The sequence below is a fragment of the Trachemys scripta genome, chromosome 5, assembly GCF_013100865.1.
Source record: "Trachemys scripta elegans isolate TJP31775 chromosome 5, CAS_Tse_1.0, whole genome shotgun sequence".
NCBI classification, from domain to species: domain Eukaryota; kingdom Metazoa; phylum Chordata; order Testudines; family Emydidae; genus Trachemys; species Trachemys scripta.
This window is the reverse complement of record NC_048302.1, coordinates 51,415,778-51,431,003: the sequence shown is the minus strand read 5'-3', so window position 1 is coordinate 51,431,003 and position 15,226 is coordinate 51,415,778. Positions and strand designations below refer to the sequence as shown.

At 44.3% G+C, this 15,226-nt stretch overlaps 1 protein-coding gene and 1 long non-coding RNA gene across 2 annotated transcripts in view; one reads left to right on the top strand and one right to left on the bottom strand.

Moving 5' to 3' along the window:
* IL15 (interleukin 15) overlaps window positions 1–10,306 on the bottom strand; it is a 65,958-nt gene extending 55,652 nt beyond the window's left edge. Inside the window, exon 1 of the mRNA XM_034772251.1 lies at window positions 9,998–10,306. The gene's annotated coding sequence lies outside the window, so the exon portion shown is untranslated. The remainder of the gene's footprint in view (window positions 1–9,997) is intronic.
* Window positions 1–15,226, top strand: part of LOC117878197 — a 128,259-nt gene that overhangs the window by 77,019 nt on the left and 36,014 nt on the right. The window lies entirely within an intron of this gene.

The window sequence follows — 15,226 nt, the reverse complement described above, 5'->3', positions numbered from 1 at the left end:
TTTCAGAAACACCTACAAACTCTTCACCTATATTATCATCATTTTGCAAATACATAGTTTGTTGAAAACGTTGGCTTAACAGCACCACAGACTGAAGTTCTTTCTCTAGCAGTCAGAGAATGGGCAGCAGCTATACAATCTTCCTCACTCTGCCCCTACGAATGTGCCTCAACCCTACTGCAAGTGAAACCCGTATGGGAGAGAATTACCATGCTTACTCAGTTCTTGGTCTCTCTGCTGAGACTGCAGCAAAGGGGAAATTTAGTGCCATTTGTTGTTGTTTATGATGCTCAAAAATGAACTGCAACCACCACTCACTTCAAATATATTATAATGCCTAAAAATGATTTTAAATGGTAAACACCAATCCAAGGTTGTTCTTTTTATTTAAGCATCTTTCTACAGAAAATAAAGAATTAAAATTGTTAAATGTATAAGCCAACTTTGTCATTTACAGGTATTTTTACAATGCAGTCTTTTAAAATCATTCTTCATTGGAAAAAAATCAGCCAATCATTGCTAAACAATTTTCCAGCACTGCCACTACAGATAGCTGTTAAACTATTACACTGTTGATTGTGATTTATAAAGCCCATAATGATAATCTCTAAGTGATCACCCTATACTGCCATTGAAAACATACCTCATCTGTTGTACCATGACATACCATACAATGATTCGCAATGACACACACATCTTATTATTACCTGCTGATAATAACCTATCAGCCAGGGTGACAGTTTAATTATACAGTACCTCTCCTGCTGCCAAATGACTGACTTCCAAATATTGCTGCTTTTCACCAACTTCTTAATAAAAAAAATACTTAAGCTTTATCCTCTCATCCCCAATTTTACATTGGCGCTTTACTTAATTACCGGAAGACTGAAACTTCAGCAGATGGCTTAAATGTAGTGTAAGCTACAGTCTGAATGGGCTCCACTATCTATTGGTGAACTGGGGGAAAAGACCTCCAGACCAGACCATATTTGCACAGACACGTGTACTTTGCCTAGATGATCAGCAGGCAGTCCTACTTTGCTGAAGTGATCAATTTTGGCTGGTTTGGGGTTAAAATTCACCTTAGTGTTGGATGAAGGGATACTGAAATGTTATCCTTATTGTATGACTAAAAGGGCAGCTGAACTGAATTTAATATGCCCTAATGGGGTGGGGTCCAACTAATGTTAACCTCACTCACCAAGTGCCTGGGGGCAGGGGTGGAAGTGATGCCAAATCCAAGTGAAAGAGAGTGGGTGGGGATAGGTGTTCCTACCTGGTGCTGTAGACTCTGCTAAAGGAGTTCTAGATGCTATTTGATTCTCCTTGTCCAGTGTTTAAAGACAGAGCTGATCTGACTCAATTGAGAGGCCTTATTTCTTCTCAGTGACCACTAGAACTGAGATCACTGATGAGCTAGCCGAGGAGGCTGAGCCTTAGAGCTGGTTTGGGGATGGTGTCATGGTGAAAAGCAATGTAGAGGAAGAAACACTGAGGTTCCCCACTAGCAGGTAAATCACAAAGACCTGGAATCACTAAGAACGGGGTTAAGTGGTGGAGCTTCAGCACATGGCATCGGAGCTAAAGACAACAGCAAGCAGAGACAGCAGTGAGACTAGCGGGCAGCAACTGTGGTAGAGGCAGTAGCAGCAAGCAGCAACAGAAGCAGCAGCATCACTAGCAGGCAGTGGCAGAGGGGCCAGTGATGCCAGGGGGCAGCAACAGCAGCAGAGGCAGTGAGCAGCAGCAGAGGTGATAGCAGCAAGCAGTGACGGAGGCATTCTGGGACTTCGCTGACCTTGGACAACCAACCGTAAGTGAGTTGCAGTGGAGGGGAAATGGAGGAGCGGTATGTTAAAGGGACTTTCATCCAGCAGACTTTCACCTAGCAAAGTCAGAAACTGAGGCAAAGGATGACTGCCCAAGATACTGTGGGGTGGGTGTTTACTTATTTTTTGCTTGCTTATGAATGTGCTAGAGTTTCCCCAAGTTAACGTGCCGCACCCTCGCCTTTTAATAAGTTTACTTTTGTTATACATAGATTTAGTGCTTGTGAGTGGGGAAGTATTGCCTCTTAGAGACACCTGGGGTGGTGGCTAGCTTTCCCAAATTTCTGGGTGGGGTCTCAAGCTGGTTCTAGATGGTTCTGAACCCCTAAATATTGAATCCAACTGGACACTGCAAGACAGAGGTTCCTAGGGTTGTGTCTGGGACCGGAGATATTGGTTAGAGTCATTCAGTTGCACAGTCCAAATAGCGGCTGGCCAAAAGTGCTCACTCACATAGCTGGGAGCAGCTTACATGCCAGAGGCTGTGCGTGAACAGCCCAGGAGGTTCTCACAGCAGAGCAGGGTAAGGCTGGCTCCCAGAGTCGAGGACTGGAGTGACCAAAGCCCTGAGGTAAGTGGGAAAATGGGATCCTGGGAGGAGGCAAGAGCAGGAGAGTGCAAGAGGGGAGGACTCCTGTCTCATACTGAGAAAGAGGGATGATCGATGAGTTATCTTAAGTGCCTATACACAAATGCAAGAAGCCTGGGAAACAAGCAGGGAGAACTGGAAGTCCTGGCACAGTCATGGAACTATGATGCGATTGGAATAACAGAGACTTGGTGGGATAACTCACATGATTGGAGTACTGTCATGGATGGATATAAACTGTTCAGGAAGGACAGGCAGGGCAGAAAAGGTGGGGGAGTTGCATTGTATGTAAGAGAGGAGTATGACTGCTCAGAGCTCCGGTATGAAACTGCAGAAAAACCTGAGAGTCTCTGGATAAAGTTGAGAAGTGTGAGCAACAAGGGTGATGTCGTGGTCGGAGTCTGCTATAGACCACCAGACCAGGAGGATGAGGTGGACGAGGCGTTCTTCCAGCAACTAACAGAAGTTGCTAGATCGCAGGCCCTGGTTCTCATGGGAGACTTTAATCACCCTGATATCTGCTGGGAGAGCAATACAGTGGTGCACAGAAAATCCAGGAAGTTTTTGGAAAGTGTAGGGGACAATTTCCTGGTGCAAGTGCTGGAGGAACAAACTAGAGGCAGAGCTTTTCTTGACCTGTTGCTCACAAACAGGGAAGAATTAGTAGGGGAAGCAAAAGTGGATGGGAACCTGGGAGGCAGTGACCATGAGATGGTCGAGTTCAGGATCCTGACACAAAGAAGAAAGGAGAGCAGCAGAATACGGACCCTGGACTTCAGAAAAGCAGACTTTGACTCCCTCCGGGAACAGATGGGCAGGATCCTGGGAGAATAACATGAAAGGGCAAAGGGGTCCAGGAGAGCTGGCTGTATTTTAAAGAATCCTTATTGTGGTTGCAGGAACAAACCATCCCGACGTGTAGAAAGAATAGTAAATATGGCAGGCGACCAGCTTGGCTTAACAGTGAAATCCTTGCTGACCTTAAACGCAAAAAAGAAGCTTACAAGAAGTGGAAGATTGGACAAATGACCAGGGAGGAGTATAAAAATATCGCTCAGGCATGCAAGAGTGAAATCAGGAAGGCCAAATTGCACTTGGAGTTGCAGCTAGCAAGAGATGTTAAGAGTAACAAGAAGGGTTTCTTCAGGTATGTTAGCAACAAGAAGGAAGTCAAGGAAAGTGTGGGCCCCTTACTGAATGAGGGAGGCAACCTAGTGACAGAGGATGTGGAAAAAGCTAATGTACTTTTTTTTGCCTCTGTCTTCACAAACAAGGTCAGCTCCCAGACTGCTGGACTGGGCAGCACAGTATGGGGAGGAGGTGACCAGCCCTCCATGGAGAAAGAAGTGGTTCGGGACTATTTAGAAAAACTGGATGAGCACAAATCCATGGGGCCGGATGCACTGCATCCAAGGGTGCTAAAGGAGTTGGCGGATGTGATTGCGGAGCCATTGGCCATCATCTCTGAAAACTCATGGCGATCGGGGGAGGTCCCGGATGACTGGAAAAAGGCTAATGTAGTGCACATCTTTTAAAAAGGGAAGAAGGGGACCTACAGGCCAGTCAGCCTCACCTCAGTCTCTGGAAAAATCATGGAGCAGGTCCTCAAGGAATCAATTATGAAACACTTAGAGGAGAGGAAAGTGATCAGCAACAGTCAGCATGGATTCACCAAGGGGAAGTCGTGCCTGACTAACCTAATTGCCTTCTATGAGGAGATAACTGGCTCTGTGGATGAGGGGAAAGCAGTGGATGTGTTATTCCTTGACTTTAGCAAAGCTTTTGATACGGTCTCCCACAGTATTCTTGCCACCAAGTTAAAGAAGTATGGGCTGGATGAATGGACTGTAAGGTGGATAGAAAGCTGGCTAGATCGTCGGGCTCAACGGGTAGTGATCAATGGCTCCATGTCTAGTTGGCAGCCGGTTTCAAGTGGAGTGCCCCAAGGGTCGGTCCTGGGGCCGGTTTTGTTTAATATCTTTATTAATGATCTGGAGGATGGTGTGGACTGCACTCTCAGCAAGTTTGCAGATGACACTAAACTGGGAGGCGTGGTAGATATGCTGCAGGGTAGGGATCAGATACAGAGGGGCCTAGACAAATTGGAGGATTGGGCCAAAAGAAACCTGATGAGGTTCAACAAGGACAAGTGCAGAGTCCTGCACTTAGGACGGAAGAATCCTATGCACTGCTACAGACTAGGGACCGAATGGCTAGGTAGCAGTTCTGCAGAAAAGGACCTAGGGGTCACAGTGGACGAGAAGCTGGATATGAGTCAACAGTGTGCTCTTGTTGCCAAGAAGGCTAATGGCATTTTGGGCTGTATGAGTAGGGGCACTACCAGCAGATCGAGGGACGTGATAGTTCCCCTTTATGTGACATTGGTGAGGGTTCCAAAGAGGATGGAGCTTGGCTGTTGTCAGTGGTGGCAGATGACAGAACAAGGAGCAATGGTCTCAAGTTGCAGTGGGGGAGATCTAGGTTGGATATTAGGAAACACTATTTCACTAGGAGGGTGGTGAAGCACTGGAATGCTTTACCTAGGGAGGTGGTGGAATCTCCTTCCTTGGAGGTTTTTAAGGCCCGGCTTGACAAAGCCCTGGCTGGGATGATTTAGTTGAGAATTGGTCCTGCTTTGAGCAGGGGGTTGGACTAGATGACCTCCTGAGGTCCCTTCCAACCCTGATATTCTATGATTCTATGACCTAGCAGATCACCAGTCCAGATAACATCAGAGGAACGTCACATATACCTTTTTAGTATTCATCACCATGTATTTTTTTGACAGGTTTTCACGCCCCATTTTGGGCTTATGTCCCACTCTCCGTTCCCATTTCCGTTAGTGTCCAGGTTTGGCACCTGTTTATAGCAGTAATTTATAGTGATAAAAAAGTTTTCCCCTGTGTTTTAGACTAATATTTGTCATTTTTAGTAAGGGCAATTTGGCGTAGCATGCTTTTACAGCAAAGACAGTGTTAGCAAAAACAGCTTTTATAAGCCAGTCAGTGTAATTGTTGCTTTGTAGGCACTGCTACAGAGTATCTTTAAGCTTGTTTTTGTTAATATTTCTGATAGGCGGTTGGATGGGGGAGATATCTCATAAAGTGGGAAAGTGTTTCCGAATGACAAATGCTTGCCTGTGCTAAAGCATAACAACTAACACAGAATGGCTGCCTACAAACTTTCATTCTGCTGCCAGCGGGGCTGAAATAGTAAGGAGGCAATGGCCCTGGAGTTAGAGGTCTTAACAAGAGGGGCTTTCTGAATGTTTGAAAACACAATGTGGAGGATATTGGCCTAAGAGATGTTATTAGTCACACAAACCATTCATTATAACACATTAATATTTCTCAATTGTATTTTTCAAATCAGTAATTCTCAAATCTGCTGCTGAAATTTTTGAAATCATCATTTCCGTATTCTTATCAATTCTAACTAAGGCTTACTGCATCAGTTTTTGACATCAGTGAATGGTTTCATTTGTTATGGCAGAGCATATGCTTTCATTCTCTGAAATCTCCTAAAGTCAGTTGGCTTGTGCGAGAAATTAGGAAGGCAGCCACAGGGCCTGGGTCCAACTCTGATGAGTTTTAAATAAGACTCATTATGTCTAGCAGGAAAAATTATGATTCTTATAGATGGAGTCATCATACCAAGTGGAGAAACTATGGCTCAGTTAACAGAGACTAACCAAATATATCACTGGATAGAAAAGCAAGAAGCAGAACTGCCCAACCATATATAAATATATATATATTTAGCTCTGCACACTAACATATCCTTGTTAGTATGAGTTAGTGTGACATTATTTTCCTTCTTTTGTATTATTATAATTTGCAATGACATTGTCCTTGGTCTCTGTAGATACTGTGCATCAGAATTTTATTCGTTGTTAGATTAAGCCTCTTTTTGCCCTCAGCTGATGCATGTCTGATCTATTTTTGTAAGCATGCAGTCTTCTGAAATTCACAAGAGCAGAATTTTTTTTTTAAATAAACGAATAATACGTTCATTATTTTGCAGAGTAAACAAACGGGCACAATCCCAGTATTGCCAGCCTCAAACATTAAACAACCATGAGCAAGATCCCAGCCCACCCACCCACCCAAATGAGATTATTTTTAATGTATTTTGATCTGTCTTGATTTTTGACCTCTTCCTGCCCATCCCCATTGTGTGTATATGACAATTAGCATTGCCAACGCTCCCAAAAATATTCAACATTTGGTCCCTGTTGCAGGAGTTCTCACCCCCACTTCTGCCTTGCTGACTCATCCCTGCTCCTCCCGCAGCTCCTAGGAAGCTTCTTCCCACTCTCCCAGGCCTGGGGTGAGCTGCAGTGGGGTCCCTCTTCTCCCACTTCTGTCCCTTCCCAGGTCTGGTGTTGCAAGGGAGGGAGAGTTGAGAAGCAGCGGAACTGCCCCACTGATCACAAAAGAAGATGGGCAGGGGGAGCAGTGCCATTCTGAGCTGTTGGGCTTTTTATGCTCCCTGTTTTTCTCCCCTATCCTTCTGTGAAAATGGTGGTGAGGGAGAGAGTCCTGCTTGCTTCCTTCAGCATGCCTACAGAACCACTCATCGCCCTGAGGCAGGGCAGTGGGGAAAGGAGCCCATCAGAGGGGGTTTCCCCAAGGCAGAGTTGAAATTCATTGGATGGCTGGAGCTTCTCACATCACTACTAGATTGGCTCTGGCCCCAGCCAAAATCACAAGAGTTGGCAACCCTGGTTCTGCTTTGCCAACTATTGCCCCCCTGAAATCTAAACACCCATATTCCCTACATAGTGTCTCTGAGAAGCAGTAATTGAGATGCATTTTGCAACACAAGTTCAACTAACGTTGCCAACCCCCCTGATTTCTTATCCTATCTCCCAGAGGCTACTGAAGCCAAACCGGGAGATTTTAGGTGCTGACACTCTGGCAGCACAGCGGGGCTAAGGCAGGCTCCCTGCCTGCCCTGGCCTCGCGCCACTCCCGAAAGTGGCTTGCAGCCCCTGGAGGAGGAGAGGGAGGCAGGTGGCTCTGCACTCTGCCTCCCCCTCAGCTCCGACTCCGCAACTCCCATTGTCCGGGAACTGCGGCCAATGGGAGCTGCGGGGGCGGTGCATGTGGACGCGGGCAGCACACAAAGCTCCCTGCCTCCCTCCCCCCCCAGGGGCCGCAGGGACATGCCAGCCACTTCTGGGAGCAGTGTGAGGCCAGGGCAGGCAGGGAATCTGCCTTAGCCCCGCTGCGCCACTGACCGCAAGCCACCCAAGGTAAGCACCTCCCAACTGGAGCCTGCACTCCACACCCTCTCCTGCACTCCAACCCCCTACGCCAGCCTGGAGCCCTCTCCTGCATTCAAACTCCCTCCCAGAGCTCTCATCCGCTCCTGCACCCAAACTCCCTCGCAGAGCCCTCACTCCCACCTGCACCCCTACCCCCTGCCCCAGTCCTGAATATCCTTCAGCACCCAAACTCCCTGCCAGAGCTTGCACCCCACAACCCCTCCTACATCACAAACCCTTGACCCAGGCTCAGCCCAGAGCCCTCTCCCACACTCCAAACCCCTCGGCCCCACCGCCCAGCCCAGAGCCCACACCCCTTCCCGCACCCCTGCCCCAGCCCAGTGAAAGTGAGGGAGGGTAGGGGAGAGCGAGCAACTGAGGGGGGGACGGAGTGAGCACAGTGGGGCCTTGGAAGGGGCGGGGCAGGGGAGGAGGGCAGGGCAATGGTGTTTGGTTTTTTATAATTAGACAGTTGGCAACCCTAAGTTCAACAGGACAATATCCCATGTGGGAGAGTGGGGGGAGGGAGGCAGGCAGCTTTTCCTTGGCTCCCCTTCTCCCCTCTAAGCTGCCACAATACCCAGGCTGCATGAAGCTAAGCTCCATAATTATAAGCATAGAAGAACTAGAGATAGCTGAAATTGAGAAAAAGAAAATGTTGCAGCATAGCCAGGCTTCTGTTCAGCACAGCTCCTACTTCCTTTTCCATGGTTTCGTTTTCCATACCATATAGTAGAGGAAAGCGGTCAACACTTACAGAACAAATTGAAGGCTTATAACTGTTTAAGACGTTGTGGTGGCAGGGTTCTAAAGTTTGTCATAAAATTAATTGCTGTACAGCTTCAAGATTTACTTGCGTATCTTCTCACAAAGCCAGCTGTCAATTGAAGAGGGAGGACACATCTCAGAGGCGAAGGTATTTACAATATACTGCTACACCAAGTCGGACTATTTTATGTCCAATACTTCAGAGCAATGCTAGTGAACTTCAGAATGCAACTCGTCAGTTTCACAGTGTAGATCATAGCTTGTTGGGATTCAGATGGGATTTTCTATCAGTTTATACCACAAAGCATGAGATTTGCTTCCATTTATTATTTTAGTTTGCATAGTTAAAATGTCATTAATAGTCCTATAAATTGCCCCAACTATTTTAAAATCTAGCCAAAACATTTGTCTCAACAGCTGCTCAAGGGAGTGAATTCCATGGGTCAACTTTACTGCTGTGCAAAGAATATTTCCTTATATTAAATTCTAATTGCACTATAATATTGAGTGTCTCCTTATTTTAGGGCAAAATGAAAAGGGATCACTTCTGTATTTATTACACCTGTCCTGCATGAGGCAAATAAATGGACATGTGTAAATACAGGGAAACGTAAATAATGGCCAAAGGGACTGCTGATCATTTGACAGGCATTCACATAACACAAGCGGATTATTATAACAAGGAACTACTAGCATGTTCCACTATATTTGACATTGTAATCCATATTAGAATATATCTTAAAAGAACCAGGCTTAGGTATACAGGCTGGATGGACACAGAAGAAGAGGTCCCCTCAAAGACACTGCCTGGGCACAATATGGTGAATTTCCTTGCTTTTGTGGATTTTATCCAAGTAATTTTGCAGGCATAAAAAAGGTGACCCATGCCACTTGATATCTTTAAATGGAAAATACAACAATCATTTTTTTAAACAGCAGAACTACTCATGCATTTGCCCTATCTAGCATATTGGCCAGATAAGAGCACAGTCCTAACATCAGAATCTGCTAGCATACCCCAGCATTAGGTCAGTGGGACTTCATCTAGGTTGTAGAGTCCTATGTTAATGCAGCTTGATGTTTAATTACACCTTCTCATTAAGCTATTTCAAGAGCCTGAATTAAAGAGATGCCATCAATTAAAAAACCCCACACTTCTGTCTCTATTTAACCGATCATTATTAAAAGTAGCTCCTAAGACAACTGGAACTTTATTCTCTTCCTCTCACAATGTTTACTTTGTGTATTTTGCACTATTTTCTGTATAATTACATCCACTGACTACAGTTGATTTTCCCTGTTTGCATAACTCTTTCACACAGCAGCAAGGGAGAGAATTTTTTTTAATAAGAAAAGGTGACTGCAAGATTATAAACCACTGGTGGATCAATCAGAGGCAGCTGTAGGACTGGAAACTACTGAGATACATCTAAAGGTTAAGCAGAACACAGTCCTTCTTTCAATACATTAAGATTCAATCATATGAAAACAAATAAGAAACACAAGCCCGATGAATGTTGCTAAAGTTTGTAAAATACTCACGAGTTTGGGAACGTGTCTGCAGAGAAAGCATCAGTGGAGAGCTGCCACCAATGACAGCAAATCACGTTCTCCCCAGAGCCCGCCCAGTCCTGTTTCACTTTCGGTTGTTACGAAACGAATGAAGACTAGTTAAGCCGCAGCAGGACTCAGTTGCTCCAGCTGTGACTGCCTGAGACTGAAGTTAATCCAGGAACTACGGCAGGGAATTCTTCCTTCTACGCACTGTCACGCTGTTAGGTTTGCAAAGAAAAGAAAACTACGGCGAGGGGGGAACGCCAGGGACTCAGCGTCGTGGGCTGTCAACGCTATACACCCAGCTGTTTATCAGTCCATAAAGGGGAAGGAAAAGGTGCAACCCTTCTATACAGAGTCCCCTCCCCCCTGCACAGCTAACCTTCCCGGTTAGAGCGCTGCAGACGTGGCTCCTGGGAATGCCTCACCAGAACGGGCTGCTTCACTCCCTTCCCCGTCCCTGCGCCCCAAACAGGAGGCGTTCCGGCAAAGCAGCCCCCAGTAGAGGAAAGAGTTGGCCCTTAGGAAAGAATGGCCACAGAGCAAAGAAGGAACCCCTTGAGAACAGGTCCTTCGCTCTGAGAGGGACTGAGGGATTCGCCCCGAATTGCCACCGAAGCCCCGGACGTGCCGCCCCAATAGCAGCTGGAGTGCCGCCCCAAGCACCTGCTTGTTTAGCTGGTGCTTGGAGCTGGCCCTGGACCTATGCACATTTAATAAGCAAACAATGTGAGTGAGTGTAACCGTGCATTTCAGCTTTAAAAGGAGTGTAAAGCTATGCTAGCGAAAGGGCACTAGCCTTCACAGCTCCAGCGTGGGAGGTCCTCTGTTTATCTCCAGGGTAGCAGTAATCCCTACTGAGCTTTCAACTGGAGACCTCTAGAGGAAAGGCTCTGTAATTCATTAGCTGCATGTCTTGCAGGTAGAACAGGAGTACTTGTGGCACCTTAGAGACTAACAAATTTATTTGAGCATAAGCGTTCGTGGACTACAGCCCACTTCATCAGATGCCCACAAAAGCTTATGCCCAAATTTGTTAGTCTCTAAGGTGTCACAGGTACTCCTGTTCTTTTTGCATATACAGACTAACATGTCTGCTACTCTGAAACCTGTCTTGCAGGTATCACCCAATAACTGCAGTTTTAAGGGAGAGGGGAAGGAGGCTTTATTTTATTTATTTGCTAACTAAAATCTACACTAAAAACATTGCAAAATCAAACACTGGGAAGTTAAGCATAATGATGGCATGTCCTGTCTGTAGAATCTTAATTCTGTCCATTTGTGTATATGAACTAGAACAGTCCTTGTTACCATTTTCCCTGCATGGTTTTGTACCAAGGACCTTCAGCTTCACCTCTTTCATTTAAGCTCAAGGAGTAACTAGTATATAGTAGAAGTAGGCAGTTATCCTCTCGGAGGAGGGAGAATCATTAGAATGAGACACAGCCAACATCCCATGACTGCCAAAGTTTACCTGGATACCTGGGTTCTTATTCTTAGCTCAGGGAGCAGCAGAGTGTTGTCTAATGGTGACAGCAATGGTTTTCAGCGTATAGATTTGACACATTCATTTTAAAAGGCAGTGTGATACAGCAGACATGGCTCTGTCACATTAGCAACCTAGTTTCTTCTCCTGCCTCTGCCTGGAATGACCTTGGGCACTCTCTCAGGTACTCCATTTATAAAATTTAGGAAATGATAGTTGTCTCTTTCCTAGCATACGGATACAAGATCTTGGTCATTAATAATAGTTCTGAACTACACAAAAATATTATTACCAGTTAGTAGAAAAACCTAAGAGCAGAACTCAAATCTCATCCTCTCCTGGAAACTTGCGCCCGGCTGTGCAGACTGTATAAGCAGTATCTTGGCTTCTCCAGCAGGAAATCTGTATGGGTTCCTGCTCGGGTCTGTTTCAGTTAAGAGTCTCAAATGTCACTTCGTAAAGAGCAGTATTTATTTAGCGTTTGCGTACTCGCCAAGCCAAGCAATAGTGTTCTTAGTGGCCAAATGGAGCTCTCGAACCCCACCGCTGAATTTGGTTAGCGGGCACTCCTCAACAGTGTGTATCACTGTTTGATCTGCGCTGCAGCTTGGATTATCTCGAAGACCTCGACGGTGCTGGTTGGCTGCACAGAGGCCTTGCCCAGTCCGGAGTCAGTTAAGAAGGGCCCACTCACGACGTGGCTGGCAAGCAGTAGGCGGGCAAGCAATAGGATCAGTGATGAGGAACTGATTGGTGGTTGGTGTTAAGCACCAGTCTTCCCTCCACAAAAGCAGTATTGACCTGGGACCTACTGCCCCCTTCACTGGAAAGCAGTGTGTGTGAAACAAACACTTGCCTAAACACAAGTTTCAGCTGATGCAAAAATTTTAATTCTTCTTCTTCTGATTAAAGAAATGGCCTTTTCCCCCTAAATCAACAGGTTTCATAAGAAGCTTTTGGGGTTTTGATATATTCTGGGTTTTTTTTCAAGCCTGAATATTTTGATATTTGAAATATAGATGCCTTCCTCTTTTTCCTTTTTGTCACTGAATGCAGTAGAGTGAATGATATTTAGAGAGATGGGATTTTTTCACTTTTCATTTTTCTTTATTTCCCATTTTCCCTTTTGCCACTCTGTAGACTGTAACTTTTCAAAACTTCCTCAACTATGGAAAAGCTACAGAATTAAAAAACCCAATATTGGGCATCATGAATTTTATTGCACTCAGTGGCAAAGAGGGGGAAGGAAGGAGGCATACACAAACGTTTGTTTTTTTAAAAAAATCAAAAAGTGAAAAAAAAAATCTATTTCAACCCCGGCAAAATGGAAACACTTTAAAATTGTGATTTGTGTATGGGTGAGTGTGATTTTTTTTCCCTCCCATTTTTTGACCAGCTCTAACAAGCTTCCTCTGGTTGCTTTTGAGAAATGTGTTTCTCTAGCATTTAACAGGTTAAAATATAGTTGCCAATTGCATTATAAAACCATACCGAAAGTAAAAATACATTAGTAGTATGTAAAAATTATCCAGGAGTCAGATAATATTATGCTACAGTGTGCTTCCAGTACCACCTGCATTCCCTCAACATTTAACTCTCATCAATTTTCTTAATTATATAAAAATGTGCTTCCTAGTTACACAAAAGGCACTTTACAGCTGCCTAAACACTACTAGCCATAGCATGGTGCTTATTTATAGCATAAATTATTCTGGTACATTGACTACCAGCAAAATATCCCTTTTTAATTTATGCAAGTCCCATTTCTAGTGGACACAGGCTATTTGGCAAGATATTGACAATTACTCTCACTAATGAGCAACTAAATTACAATTTAGTAATTTAAGTGCAGTGACAAAAAAAGTGAATAATTTACAATATGTGTATATTAAACTGAAAGTATGACTGTAATTTTAAAATAAAAATGTTATTACTGACATATAATAATATTAAGCACCCCAATTTAAAAAATATCACCTTCCCTGCAATTGTGGCTCCACTAGAAGAAATCAGTTTTTATTTGCACTTCATTTCCAATGAAGTCAAGGTCAGTTTTGTCATGGAATAATGGGTGCAGGACTGGGCCCTAAAACATTGCTAATAAAAAAAAAGCACTATCAGCATCTATAATAGCCATGTGTTGTATATAAGAATCATAAAATCATGTGGGACAGCAGGGAGAATAGGAATACTGTTCAATGTCTACAAGGCTCCATGTACAATACTTAATACAATGGTCCATGATTGGGGTTCCTAGGCACTACCACAATACAAATAATAAATAACTACAGAATACTAACAAGATGTGACTGTTCTCAGGGTGCCCAGGATTGGGAGTCACTTTGTTCCCCCACCCCCAAGTGAGAAAGAGACATGCATGTGCTTAAATGGTTGTTAGCTCCCCGAGACCACCAGCCTGTTAATCACCCAGACAGTGTGGTCTGGTCTACACCAGCCCTTATGTTGCCTTTCAGGTTAACAATAGGTGCACCCCAGTCCCCAAGCTCCTTTGAAGCATTTTCCCTGTAGTGCCCAGGCCCTTAGCCACTGAAAACTCACAGTAATACCAGGTTTGCTGTCCCCAAGGAACACTGTACACACATTGATTCAACTTAGGATGTATTTGTAGTGAAATATTATAATGTAGATATATTTATAGTGAAAACAATCATACATTTATTATCAAAGATCAAGATTTAAGAGATAGTGAATAAGGATAAAGGAAATAGAAGGGTTACATATAAAACAATACACACTTTCTAGAGACTAAACTTAATAGGCTAATTACCTGTCTTGAACAGCTGTATTCCACTGAAAGCCTTCTGCAGCATTTCCAACTAAGGCTGTTGTGATCCCATTTTCATGAATGTAAGCATACTGTTTGTTTACTTCTTAGGTGCTTTCCTTGTCATCCAGTTATAGTCCAGTAAACCTTTGAAGTGTGCCCCCAGATAAGGCTCTTTTCCCATTGCTGTTCTTCTCTTCCTGTAAAATTTCACACGCATTCACATGCACTTAATGCAGACTGATGATTGCGAATGAGACAATACTGAGTTTATATTTCAATAGGTAGATGGATAAATATCTCTGGTCTGGCAGGAAATCAGTGTTTCACCTCTTCTGGGGATTAACACCTTGATACAAACTATAAGATAACACCTAGCATAATGGCAGCACATACATTTTATGATGAGATTCATAACCAGTGTGACACCAGCTTTCTTTTGATACTGGACATGACATTCTTTGGTGAACCAGGCTGCACATACCAGAATCAGGATATTCTTGTAACCCCTTTGCCAGTTGGCATTAAGGTTTTCTTAGGGTCACACATGAATATAAAAGAAAGTCAGCTGATGTTGAACAGTCCACCCTTGCATAAAAGCAAGAGTCCATGTGCTTGAAAGGGCAGATTTGACCTCAGGTATGTCCTCAAACAATTCTGCATAGGCCCACACTGCTTCTATAAACTCCTGCATGATTAAAGATGAACATGGTCCCTCATTTGCTCACATTAGTTCTTCTTCAGCCAGAGCGAAACTGAGGCCTTCCCTCCTTACACACCCTCAAGCAGCTAGCCTCTCTACAAATTAGAATGTTGCTAATGACACATTTTTGAATGAAATTCCAGGGTTTCATCATGATTTGTGGAAGTGTAGGGATGTAGAAGTCATTTGAGTGCCAATGGCACAAGAAAATATATAGAAGCGTGTTTGGGAGGGAGTCGCTTC